Source organism: Lepeophtheirus salmonis, chromosome 5 (genome assembly GCF_016086655.4).
Source record: "Lepeophtheirus salmonis chromosome 5, UVic_Lsal_1.4, whole genome shotgun sequence".
Classification (NCBI taxonomy): domain Eukaryota; kingdom Metazoa; phylum Arthropoda; class Copepoda; order Siphonostomatoida; family Caligidae; genus Lepeophtheirus; species Lepeophtheirus salmonis.
Window position 1 is genome coordinate 13,489,528 of NC_052135.2, and position 14,022 is coordinate 13,503,549.

Sequence of the window (14,022 nt, forward strand, 5' to 3'; positions counted from 1 at the left end):
GTTGTATTTCCCATTATATATTCCCCCCTCCCGTTCAGTGTTTCTCTTAAAATTTGAAAAAGGTAGGAAAATATAGTATCTACACATGTACACATACATTAAATTTATGTTTGTTATTTTTTTTAAAAAGGCCACATTTACCTTAATATAAGCTTACTTTTACAGAAATGTGAGAATCAAAGAGAATTTAATATAAATAATATCTTAAAACTTTGAAAAGAAAATCAATAAGACACAATTTCAAAAGAAAGAACGAAAAAACTCAAAATATATTATATATTTTGTAAATAAATATGCGTATATATATATATATTAAAATGTTTCATGGATCTACCTATTAGTTTCATATTGGGTTTTTTTTTCCTTATAGATAATATATATTGGCAATTAGTTCTGTTACTATGTCATTTACTTTTTGTGGATGGGTAGGGGTTTTTCCGTCTGATGGCATTTACAAATCTCTTTGATCCAAGATGGAGTCTTTAAAATTTTCATTTAAAAGATTAAAAAAAGAGAAACTTGATATATGTAAGTAATATAATAATAATAAAAATTGGACTGAAGTTTTATATATATTTTAGTGCCTTTCTCAAGGCACACTACACTTCCTCTTCTTCCTAGAATAATAAATTTATTGGGTTTTTCTTCCCATAAAGAAACTGGATGATTTTATTACTACCTACCATATATAATACAACTATTATAAATAATGATTAAAATACTCTTGAAGTGAATACAAATAGGATTTAATAATTATAGTTAAAAGTACATATAACGGGTATGGAGAACACATGGGGAGTACAAAAGTCTAAGGTTCATTCTAGGGGGCATCTGTATTGGACATCATCCCCTCTATTAATAAATTTATGGCCGTCATTTGCATATGGTGGGTAACTACCTACTTCCTATATTATGTGTTAATAAATTAATTATAAAGAGAAATAAAAATAATACTAGTCTATAAAATTCTCACTTTTTTCTTTGCTTTTTATAAACCCAAATTTCTTCTTTTGTGGCCATTTAAAGGGTTTTTTAAAGAAGAAAAACATATTGTTATTTGATCTTAAAAAAAGAAAAAATGATCAAATATAATTTGTGGATAAATGTTTCCAGATTACAAAAATATTTCAATTATTTATTTGTATTTTCTTAATTGCAAAAAATAACTTCAAAGTACAAAAAAAAAAAGGACCTTTTCTTTGGAAGTACCATAAACTGTCTATTTTTTATCACAATTATATAAATTATAGTATGCTGTAAAGCTTTACCCCAAGAAAACTTGTAGTAAAATTAATTTACCTCTAACTAGTTCAGAGCCGTCTGCAGGATTATATTTTGAGGGAGTATCTTGGTTTTTGGATTTAAAAAAAAATCAAGAATCTATAGCTGTTATCAAGAATTTAAATTTTTGGAAAACACTTTCAAAACCCACAGCTGTTAACAAAAAAGTTTCAAAAATTAAATGTAATATATTAAATTTATTGAAATTTTTTGAAAAAAAAATTCAAAAATCCACAACTATTCACAAAAAATTAAATATTGGGAAAAATTATTATTATTATTAAATTTTTCATCGTGACCCCAAAAAAAATCTTGTTAAAGGAAAAATTCCTTTTGGGGAGACGGGACTAAAGCTACTCCTGCCTACCCCCTGCGGACGCCCTTTGAGTGACATATTGTTCATTTCATTTAACACTAGGAAGTAGTTTTTCCATTACCAACAAAATTTTCTAAATTGCCCCATTTGCATATTATAAAATATCAATTATGAATATTTTCGTTAAATATTTTTTGTCGAAAAAGTATGGGAAATCGAGACTAAATTTGATACTATTATTGTTTTTTTTTTGTTTTTTCATAACCAGAATTTATTCTAAACATTTTTTGAATACAGAAGACATAATAAAATATGTTGTACTCAGATAATGAAAACATATAGACACAAATGTTAATAAAATATTCAAGACATAAGTATAGTTTTTTATATAAATAATTATCACACCCCTGTCAAGCTTGGAGCTAGGGGCTTTCATTTCGTAGATGAAGAATAGTATTCTTTTGATCACTATGTGATAGTATGTTTGTGATTGGAAGCTAGTGTGAAAAAAAGTTCACTGAATCTCCAAAGAGTTCATAAAATAGCTCTTCATTTGCGGAGTAAGCAGGTTTTAAAACGGGGCACTTTCACAGAAAGTGTGAAGCTGTTTCTCTTTCTGAACTCTAGAAATAACAACTAGGATTATTTGATAGGTATATTAGTACCTCCAGTAATCCTGTCAGAACTCAATACACGAACCATTTCTCACACATAAATATTGGTAATTGAAATATATATATATATATTTTTTTTTTCTATTTTTTCAGCTTTCCTGAGTTTGAAAAATGATTACTCTTTTCATATTCATAGTATTTTAAGATAAACACGGGGATCATACATAAAAAAAGAGTGAAGCAATTAAGTAATGGAGCAACTATATATAAACCTCATTAGAATAAAGTTAACGATGAAAAAAAATTAAAAACAAAAAAAAAAGTCTATACTACGAAAGGAAGCGTGGAACAGACAACAAATAATTAGACGAGAGAGAAAGGGTATAATATGAGAAGAATAGAACATGTCCTAGAACAGTGGCTCTCAAATTGGGATACACGTACCGCTTTAGGTATTTGGAGGAACTCCAAGGGGTATTTGAATTTTTGAAAGAATGCTTTACGAGTGGTACATAACTCAGGGCCGTCCACAGGTGGTACTTTGGAGGAGCTATATACCCTCAAAATAAAGATTTTTTTTTTTTCGAAATATTTAATTCAAATTTTGGCAAATAGTCATGGATTTGCAAAATTTTAGCTCCAAAAAATTAAATATTTGAAATTTTTTTTCGGAAATATAGTATTTTCAAATTTAGTTTAAAAAATGTAATTGTTGATTTTTTTTTACGTGAACAGCTGTGAATTTTGAATTTTTTTTTCAAAGAACTAAATTTTTCGGGAATAGATACAGATGTTTGAAATTTTTTGAGAAAAGCTGCAGATTTTGGAATTTTTTTTCCAAAAAAATTAATATTTTGAATGCAGTTTCAAAAATTCTAATTTTTGAAATTTAAAAAAAATATATATAATTTTCGGAATTCTTTTCAAAAAGAATTCCAAAAACCAAGACCGTTTTCCAAAACAAATAATAAAATCCTGTGGACGCAGTTAAAAATGCTTTGTGCTGGTTAGGGGGTTCTTGGGTTAAATAAATATTTTACGAGTATTAGATCACTAAAAAACAGGTTGAAAATCCCTGCCCAAGAAAGTGGGAGCGGCTTTTTCTAGGCTTCTTTTATTTTCCCAAACTATTGTCATTATTATTTAATTCTAAAAGATTGAACATCTAAGTATACAGGAAAAACTAGTACATGTGCTTATGAAAGATACAATTGTAACATTGAGGAATCAGGTAGTATAAGTCCTTTTTGTACTCAAAGTAGATTTGGGGATCGTCATCGTTTTAATTCCTCCCTATATGTCCTTACTATATGAGAAGTAAAAAATGGTGTTTCTTTCCTTGGTCACACGTCTGCTGACAGCTGATCTAATAAAGCGACATGACAGCTTAGCATTTCTCCTCCCAAACATTCTTCCAATTAAACAGAACACATCGTTCATTTTCTCTTTCTTTTAATTTCACTTACTGGCGGGACATACATTATCCCCCATGTAAAAGTTAACGTGGTTACTTTAGCAATTTGAAGAATGTTTTGGGAGAGGAGCAGCTTAGCAGTCATGACGTTTTACTAGATCATCAGTGAGGAGAAGGAAATAAACGTAAATCCAAATTCGTCTCTAACAAGGGACTAGACAAGAATTACTCCCTTTCCAATCCTCAACTATACTCTGAGTCCAACAGGGACTTATACTTATTACTAATGATGCCATTTTTGTAAAAAAAGAAATAACGAGAGCGAGGAGAAGGCGGGAGCAAAACTTATGTAATTACAGTTTGAAAGCCGCATTACTATTTTCTGCCTGTTAAATTATTTTAGGTGGAGAAAATGAATTACTGCTCTAAAAAAGAGACTTCTACAATATAATTATTAAACATTATATTAAAATTAATATGTATTATGCATTTTTAAAACAGTGTATACCAAGGATAGGCAAGAATGCTTACTTCAAATGAGAGGTTACAACCCCCAGAACCTATTATATTATCAACAAAAAGTAGAAAGAACACATAAAACAACCGTTTTTCTTATTATAATTTATAAACTTAGTATTTTCATTACAAAAATGGCATCCTTGCTTAAAACTTCCTAACAAACTATCTCAATCAAAGAGAAAAAAATTGTTCACTAGTTTTATGAATACTATATCCGGTTTAGACTTGAAATATGCCTGTAAAGTCCTTAAGTAATCAATACTATTAACATTTTAACTAGTTTTCAGCCTCCCCTCAAACAAACCAACTTCCCATTAAGCTCTTTCGAAGTCCACAAATGTAGATGGATTGGATTCCAATAAGATTTCAATTCTGAGGTGTGTCCGCAAGTGGTGGGTCAGAGTGGCTGTAACCCTCCCAATTTAAGGAATAGTTGCTTTTTAAAAGGAAATTTAATATTTGACAAATAATGTACAAATAATTTAATGCTTGAAATTTAATTTTTCACTTTTCTTTTCCAAAAAAATTAAATTTTCTGATTATTGCTTTGGACTTTTTAATTTTTTTCCCAAAAAAATTAAATTTTCTGATTACAGCTATGTACTTTTGAATTTTGTCACAAAAGTTCAATCTTTTGACAGTGACTGTAAATTTTTGATTTTATTTTTTTAAATTATTTTTTTGAGAATACCTTTAGATTTTTGAACTTTTTTTCCAAAAAATTCAATTTTTTCAGGATGGCTTTATATTTTTGAATTTTTCTTTAAAAAAAATAATATTTTAATGAATAGTTAAATTTTTGGGAAAAAAAATAATTTTGAACTTTGTAACAGAAATATATATATATATAATCCTGCAGGGGCCCCTGGTTGTTCTAATATTTGCTGTTTCGATTTGTGTAATGTTTTTATGATATAAATACATGAAAATAATTCATTTTTAATATCCCAGGAGAGAATCGTATGCTTTAGTATGTAATGTACATCAAACGGTAGATTCTAGATCATTTTGTTTCCATCATTCTTAATATTATTTATCCATAAGCATTCTTCTAAAAATGTAATATTATTTGTCAAATCTAATAACACAATTTGGAAAATTAATGCTTTTTTTTGTGAGGGGAACAATAGAGAAGAATTAAGGAATATATGTATTCACAATATGTGTACGCATATGTATATATATGTATATTGTGAATATAATATAATAATGGCTAATTAGAATAATGATTTATGGTATTATCTAATTAATAAATATATGCTCTGCTTTTATTAGAGTGAGGTATGTTGTACACTATACATAAAGTAGACCGGGTGGGGCATTGAAATCTGAACACTAACTAATTCAAAGATTAATGAAAGTTGAGTTGTTCAAATTAATTCATGTTTCGATATATTAAAGCATAAACAATTACCTACAAAGCAAGACAACCCCAAACTCTCTAGCTTACGTACAAGTCGAGAAAATGACACTTGAACCTGATTAAAAAATATCCATTCGCGCACTCTAAGCAGTTTGGCGTCTCCAGAACCACAGTTTTGCCGTCAGCAGGTTCGAAATGTTGGAGAGGAAGGAGGGCTCAGTCAAAAAAAATACAGTACCTGGAGAAGTTAAATAAAATAGCCCAGACCAATCTACTCAAGTCCATGAGGTACCATGCAATAGATATCCCAGCAGCTTTTTTTACCTTTAGGGCCCCCTACAGCCCTGATACCAATCAGTACTTCAACTAATTTAATTTTAGATTTTTTTTTCGAAAAAATTTAATATTTTGTGAATAGCTGTTGATTTAAAAAAAAATCGTTAAATTTAATATTTGAAATTAAATTTTGGATTTTTTTTTCAATTAAATTACAAAAACCAAGTTCCTCGTCTCCCCAAAAAAAAAAAAAAAAAGATATGGCGGACCTCCCTATTTACTCACACAAAGGAATAGTCGCCAAGAAAGTAAATCTTGTATTTATAGTGTAAAATGTGGAGAATGAATGACAAAGGAACAATCAAAATAAGAATAAAAGCCTATTCATATTGCAACTACTACTAAATAAAAAGGCCCTCTAACAAATTGTCTGTCAAAATATGAATTTATATATATATAACCACATTTACATTTGTTGTATAACAAATTATAGTTGATGAAGTTAAAAAAATAAAAAATTTGATGATTTCTCCAGAGCTGAACATTTATATCTAAAGCCTCTTCTTTGTCTTTTTTGGTGTTGACTTATTGCCTGACAAAGGCATCATGTCATATTCATTCAAAAAATAACATACATTCATAATTTAGAACCTCTCCTTTCACAAAATGTTTCATTCATCAAAGGGAGCAACGGTTAGAATCAGTAAAACAAAAATACTGAATAAAGGTGTACCCTCAAGATCAATAGAAATACAAGGTTAGACCATCATGTTATCCGTCTTGCTAAAATTTTCAATTTGATGTATTGTACCGACTGCTGTGCAAGACGGACATACTTTGATATAAAATACTCCCAATCATGCTCTATGACATCACTATTGCTAGGATTTTCAATTGATGTATCGTGACGACTACTGGGCAATACAAACATATTTAGACAAAACACACAGTCAATCATCTGCTATGACATCACCATTAAAAAGCCTGGTGGTAGTCAAACATCAGTCGTACACGCGTTATGGTAAAACCTTGTATTTTAATTAACCTTGGGTGCACCTCAGTTGGAATGGAGGAGATTCATCACTGAGGCATCTGTCTATAACATGTTGATGTTTGAAACGGAATATTCCAACGATGTATCGGCATTGCATTCCATGGACTGAGCAGCTGCACAAAAAATTATATGGAGTAAATCACCTGTTTTCGAATCCTATAGTACCATAGATGTCATCCGACGAAATGGAAACAAGAAGTAATTCACCTCACAATTTTAGATATCGACTAAGATGATGAGTTTTTTTGTAAATTGTAAAGACTGTGGAAAAATAAATAAAGATATCAAACACACTTTTGCTTCTTGTCCACTTTTGAAAATTATAAAGGATTTTGTATTACTTTTCCAAGTATACTTTAGATTTTGAGCCAAGATATTGGGAAATATTTGAGCTATTTGGTATTCCTTTTCACAAGAAGCAGATTTCTGATGAGGAAAAATCAATTAGTGTGGCTGTCAGTAATTGTATAGTTTTTATTGCTCAACAGCTCACACAAGATGGGGTGATTGACCAAAGAAATTGAAAGACTATCTTAATATTGGCTGCAGCTAGATATAACACTTTATCCCTGAGGATCCCCCAATCATAAGACTCGTGGAATTAAGCTGCCGAATTAATTAAATATTTTCCATCGATATCACTTCGGTATAAAAATACTCTTAGGATGATTATTCGGCGATAAAGAAGTATAGGGGAAAAAATTCAGCATGAATTGGATTTGTCTCTTCCTATTTTATTTATTTGAGTTGTTTTGCAGTTTTTTATTTATTTTAAGCACATTGGGTAACAGTATTTGATTATGTATATGTGATTATGCGAAACATCGTATCTATTTGATTGATTATTTGATTGTGTTGAGGTTTTAGGTTTTTTAAAAGGAAATTGACTTTTAACTCTAATGTTAAATGATGTTTCTTCTACAAACACAAATTTCATTATAAATATTTTTTTTTTTTTAGTACATCTAAATATTTATAAATGAAGAATTTGCGGTTGAGAAAAAAATATATTTTTTCAGAAACTTATGAATGTATTAACAATAGATTGATCTTGATCCATTTCAATTTTTGTTCATCTAGTTAAATATCTTATATTCTAAATATTTTATATATACATAGCACAATTATTTACAACATATAACAAATAACTACCTATAGCAATAAATTAAATCTATATTTTAAGTATATATAGACTCAATAGAACTTATAATGGCTATAAAACATATTATTAAAAAAATAATTATGTGTGTTGGAGTGAGAGTTGGGGACAATCAAAATAATGGAGTTAGAGTCGAAGTCGGACATTTTATATACAGACTCTGCAGCCCTGATAATGATACACCTTAATATCCTTTTACCATAGTAGATGTTCATTGCAACAGACTAAAGATTTTAATCTATTAAAGCCTCCCTCTACCAAAAATGCAAATTTAAATCCTTTTGTCGTCTCTATGTACGAGTATTTATTTTCTATATGTATTTTAATTATACACTAGCCAATATTTGCTGCGCTTTTTGTATCATTGATCAACTTACAACCAATAAGAAGACAAAAATATATTCATGGACAAAGTGCTATGCAGATTACCAACTTAACATTGTCGGATGTCCTTGTTGGACTCTCAGAAGAATAACGGATCAATATTGTAGTAATTCTTGCCTATATCATTGCTATATACGAAGTGGGGCTTGAGTTTATTTCCTGTCTCTTATAGCTCTCTCGATGATAATCAAATGATACCTCTTGATAAGTCAGCTAATCTCCTTTCAAAAACTGTTGTAATTGTCAAGGTGACCGCATTCATTTTTGTGTTCATTTTGTTAGCATACCGCCATATCATTTTATTTTGAATTATGGTCATAAAAAGTATAGTGAATCTTAGAGAAATATGCTGTTGAGTCTGAACTATGGGAGATATAATGATGAAGCTAATATTAAATCATTTTTTTATCCCAGAGCAGTTTTTTTTTTTGAGAATATTGCTACAAAAACTAAATTAATAATATATGGACCTATTTAGTATCCTTTGATAACTACAAAAAAATATGTTTGTAGTACTTTTGAACTCATATATAATGGAAAAACATATTCAACTGATAAAAAAATTTCGTCTGCAAGTATTCAATAAAGAATGATGAAAGCTTTAAAAAAGAAAATATGTAATATTGCTTGCCAATTAATATGATTTTTGAGTAACCAGCACTCAGCTAGAAGAATTTTTTTTTTCGCATCTCTAATTATTGGCAAACAAGAACGTTGGAAATATGGGAGTCGTATGCTCCTCTAACATAGACAAAATTACATAAACTACACTATGAACATCTCCTACATCCTTTTGTGTTGTTTCACAATTTGGCTCTCAACAACTATCTGCTGTTCACGTAACATTACAAAAAATGCCTTAAAGTAAAAGCTTTGACAACGGTGAAGAAATGATTACTACAACTGAGCCGTAGATTGATTATTATACGTAGTATATAAAAATAAATAAAGCGTTGAAATGATTATATCACTCTTGAAGGATTAATTAACATAATAGAATTTTGCAAAAAAAAAAAAGTTGTATTTTCAATGATAGTCAAGAATGATAGTTTTCAATCATAATTATATGAAATCAGTCAATACGTCCTAAGTATTGACTGATTTCATATAAAAATATGTTTAATTTATTATCTAAGCCGTAATTTGTTTTCTCTTATCCATTTGATATAAAACAACCATTTTGAAGAATTTACTTATTAAAACAAAGGGGTTACAAGACATTAATAGATTTAAATCGCTTATTGTAGAAATTTTTCTGTCGAGGAAAAGAAATAAAACGAGAAACAAAATAATAAAACAAAGGAAACATTTTAACTTTTTCTCTCTAAAAAAAAAATTAAAAATAATTTCAATTCCAACCTAGAGTTGTTTTTTTTTGTTTTTTTTTCAAATCATGTACTTTTTTTGTTCTTTTTGAAGTTTCGCCAGGAAAAAGTTTGATAGAAAATACATATAATATGTATACAAGTATAAATCTCTTTCAGATTCTTTTAATACATATCCATGTGTAAACAAAATCTTTCAGAAAGTTTGAAGAACTCTCCAATTCTAATATTCATTGAAAGAATATCATATTGATTACCACACTAGGGATAAGTGTAGGGTATTTTTCATGGAACTTTGATAGAGACCTGTAATTGAACTTTGGGATTAGATAGAACCGGATATTTACAGGGGTATTTTATAACTTCATATTTAACATGGAGTGGCACTAAAACTATGTGGATAAGAACCCATTCTTATTCGTTTAGTCTCTTCCCAAAAATGTTAACTAATAAAAAGTATTGGTCAAATTTGGGATTTATAAAAAACAAAAATATCCTGTCGATGACACCCGGATGACATCACTATAATATATAATTAGGTACCCTACTTTAAAATACATTCTGGCACGAGTGGTGACGTGTCAACATAAAAGTAGACTGGGATAATAAAGAAGAAATTATGAATGATACTTTTTTTTATTTTTGCTCTATATTCATAAGAAAATATCAAATTATTACTTAGGATAGCTGATGGTTTGAGTTTTTCTGTTTTTTTTGGCCTTAGAAGACGCTGGTTTTTCAATTAAACGCAATCTATTTCTATGCTTAATAATGCAGTTAAAAACTGCATTTTTCATCCCACGTAAAAAAGATATATTGTAATATAATCTAAAGAGCAGAATTTCATTGAGTATTGCCACAACATATTGATTATTAGGAAAACCGTTCCAGCATGTTTCTATGTTGACAGGTCACATATACCTATAACATGAATTAGAAAGAAATTTTAAAATTACACTTGTATTAACATACATTAGTAATTCCCTAAGTTAAGATGAGTGATAGGACCTCAGAAAAGGCAGATTAAGAGGAAATTGGCTGAAGATTGAATCGATGATGAAAATCGAGGTTATTTAGAGCATGTTAAAAAAAGAAATCGAAAATTTACATGCAAACACTAACAATTTGAAGAATGCTGTAGCAGAGAGTATCCTAAGATGTAATGACATTTCATTAGATCAGCAACAATCAGCTGAGTAAAGGGAGAAGGGAGACACGAAAACAATAAAGGACAATGGTAAGAATTACTCCGATATTGATCCTCAGTTCTACTCTGAATCTCACAATTACGTACAATTATAATTCCACAACAAATCCTCAAGGTTTATTCTCCGTCTTTTATGAAAACACACAAGAATTTTCAATCAGTCTTGGAATAAAATAGAATGTATAGGAAAATAAGTTCACTAGTAATGACAACAGCTGAGGAATAGAAAATTCATTCTTAAGATTACTAATTCCAAAAAAAGTGGTCCAGTTAAAAATACACATCATTTAGGTCGATAGTAAAAGGACCGGAAACAAAAGATTATGTGTTCCATGTATAATCTCAGTACAAGTTCATTCTTTAAAGTACTCATGCAAATAGGGAAATACTCAATGGTATTTGACATTGATGTCATGGGTTCAAGTCTACGGGTAATTCCTAATGGATATATATATATTCTTTCGCATTCGGTCCTCTTCATTTTTCTGATAAGGATATAAATGTCTTCTTTTTTTTTTTTTTTTACCATATTACATTTATTTAAGGACAAAAAGGAAATATTAAAGTGACAGAAAAAAACATTACAAAAATATATTGTTTTTTAAATGAAATCAAAGTTACATATTTGTTTGGAACTTTTATATTAATTTTATCACCTCTGCCTTACTTTAAATCTATATAGAATTGAAATAAAGATATAATGTATTTTAAAATATGTAGTTCAAAAGTTTGTTCATATATTTAGAATACTATTTTATAATTTAAAAAGATATTCCTTTTTTACATTTTTTTTTACAAACCCTTAAAAAATGACCCCATTCAAAATAAGGAACATAATTGATCCTTTCTATATTTAAGGAAATTAACATATGTAAGAAAGCTTCAATTTGAGTATATATTACATTTGCAAATTTCCGACAGTTCAATTAATTCTTTAGAAGCGTCACAAATTGCCGTTAAATTTGCAAAAAATCCTCCTCACAATGAAATAATTAGAAGTTGTTGTATTTTATTTGATGGCTCATATTGGGACCAAATGAAGTCTTATAAATGAGAGAGATAAAGGTTTTCAACTATAGTCAACATTCTGTGGTATCTTAACTTATCCCAGAAGTATAATTGGCAGTCTATGAAATATGAAGTATTATAAAATTTCCTCATTCCATTATTTTTATTCAAGATTGTTTTGTATTCACTCACAATTTTTATTAAATTTTAAAATCAACCAATTCCTAATTACACACCTTTTATTTTACAGTAAGTAAAAATAGAGGGTTTTCCATGCCTATAATTGAAATTTACATTTAAAATAGCTTACTAATTAGTAAAATGTTTTAATTGCATTACAGTTAAAAGAATATTAAAGATGGAGAAAAATAATTAAGTTATTCTCATGAAGGTACCTACATAATACAGTTATGTAAGTGTGAAAAGAATCATTTAGTGTAAACGTTTATATTTTATTGGGCTTTTTATTATTATTTATAAATATGCTTACTTTTAGGTTGTGCAGATGTATGTCGAGTCACATCGTTTCTATAAAGAGATGACTCACGTAAAAGAGATCACTTCCATCCTTGGCAAGTCTCTTTCTCATTTTGAGAAAAAAAAATCACTTTAAAACCACACTGCTTAATATCTTTTTTTATTATTATTATCAATAGGAAGAGAAGAACTTCTAATTAAATGTAAATATCTACGTCACTTTATCTAAAAAACACTGATGAATATGAGTGTGCGACCATCCAGGATGGATTGATGTATTCTACTACTTTCTAGACCATGAATACGGAGAGAGCTCTATTGCAAAAATGGTTTTTTTAGTAGGAAGAAAAACAAAACTGATTGTTTCAATAAAAGGGGATGCCCGAAAATTGTAGTTTTATGTGTGCGCTTTCGTGGGAGAAGAAAAAGAAGGAAAAGAAAAGGAGTCGGTCTTGAGAAGGGAAAGACGAATCATCAAATATTTGGTTGCTCTTGCATAGAGGAATCAAAAAACTTACAAACATAAAAAAAAGTATATAAATCAAAGAATATGATCAAAGCATACCAAACAACACCTTTCTTAAAGCAAACTTCTCTCAATTTTATTTCACTTTTTCAAGACGATCTGTAGCTATATACAGTATCCTTTTTTCTTTACTGTAGTATGCATAAGAAAACAATCGAAAGGAACAGTTAGGGAATGAAAAAGTATTCCCAAGTCTATCATTACTTATTTTATTAAGCGTTTAATTGAGTGGATAAGTTTTGCCATACTCAACCAAACTTTCTTCACAAATAGGATATAAATGTCTACATATCCATATTGTGGTACAAGATCCAGAAGATGCAGGATATGTTTAGGATTGTAAATCAAAAAGAGTTTTGGGCCCCCAAAATTTGTAAGAATGTTTTGGAGAATAGCACCTTAGATTTTATGACTAGGGATGTGAAAATTGTTAAACTCCTTGTGAGTATAGATTTTTTTAAATATGCAAGTATGTGTACGAGACTTCTTTGTAAAGTCCGTGCAATGTCCAAGAGACGGGGCTAATGGTGCGTATCGAGGTTATGTTTAGTTAGTAGCATCTCTAAGAAGAGCACACACCAATTTTCAACCAGATCAATCTATTTATTTATGTTTGGCACTCGTTTGAATCGAGAAAGTGGAGGGATTTTCAATAAATAAAAGAAAATAATTTTGTATGTTCATTAAACATTACTTTAGGAAACGCAAAACACCTTAGGAGACTAAAAGAAAACTTGATAAATATGATGGAGGGGGCTCTGCACCTTCGATCAGAACAGTTTATTATTTCCTCAAAATCATAATCGAATTATTTATTTTGCATAACAGAAGGACATGTTTTATAAATCACTGTCAATAACTCACAGGCTTTGACTAATCAAATCTATGTGTATATCTGTAAAAGATGAGTTTATTTACAATTTCTGCAAATAAAATAGATCTATATATTTTTTAAATATTTCCAGCTGTTAAAATATTCATTATACTGCTACAGATAAGTCTTGAACAAGTTTGATTACCATATTTTGGCAACAACAACAAAAAAATATTCGTTTGTAGACAATTTTGGACCCTGGATGCCCGCTTTTAAATTGGATTA

General features: G+C 29.1%; 1 protein-coding gene across 1 annotated transcript in view; it reads right to left on the reverse strand.

Moving 5' to 3' along the window:
* LOC121117075 (cell adhesion molecule Dscam1-like) overlaps positions 1-12,781 on the reverse strand; it is a 219,158-nt gene extending 206,377 nt beyond the window's left edge. The window contains 1 exon segment of the mRNA XM_071888296.1: positions 12,411-12,781. The gene's annotated coding sequence lies outside the window, so the exon portion shown is untranslated.
* Between the last annotated feature and the right edge of the window lie 1,241 nt (positions 12,782-14,022).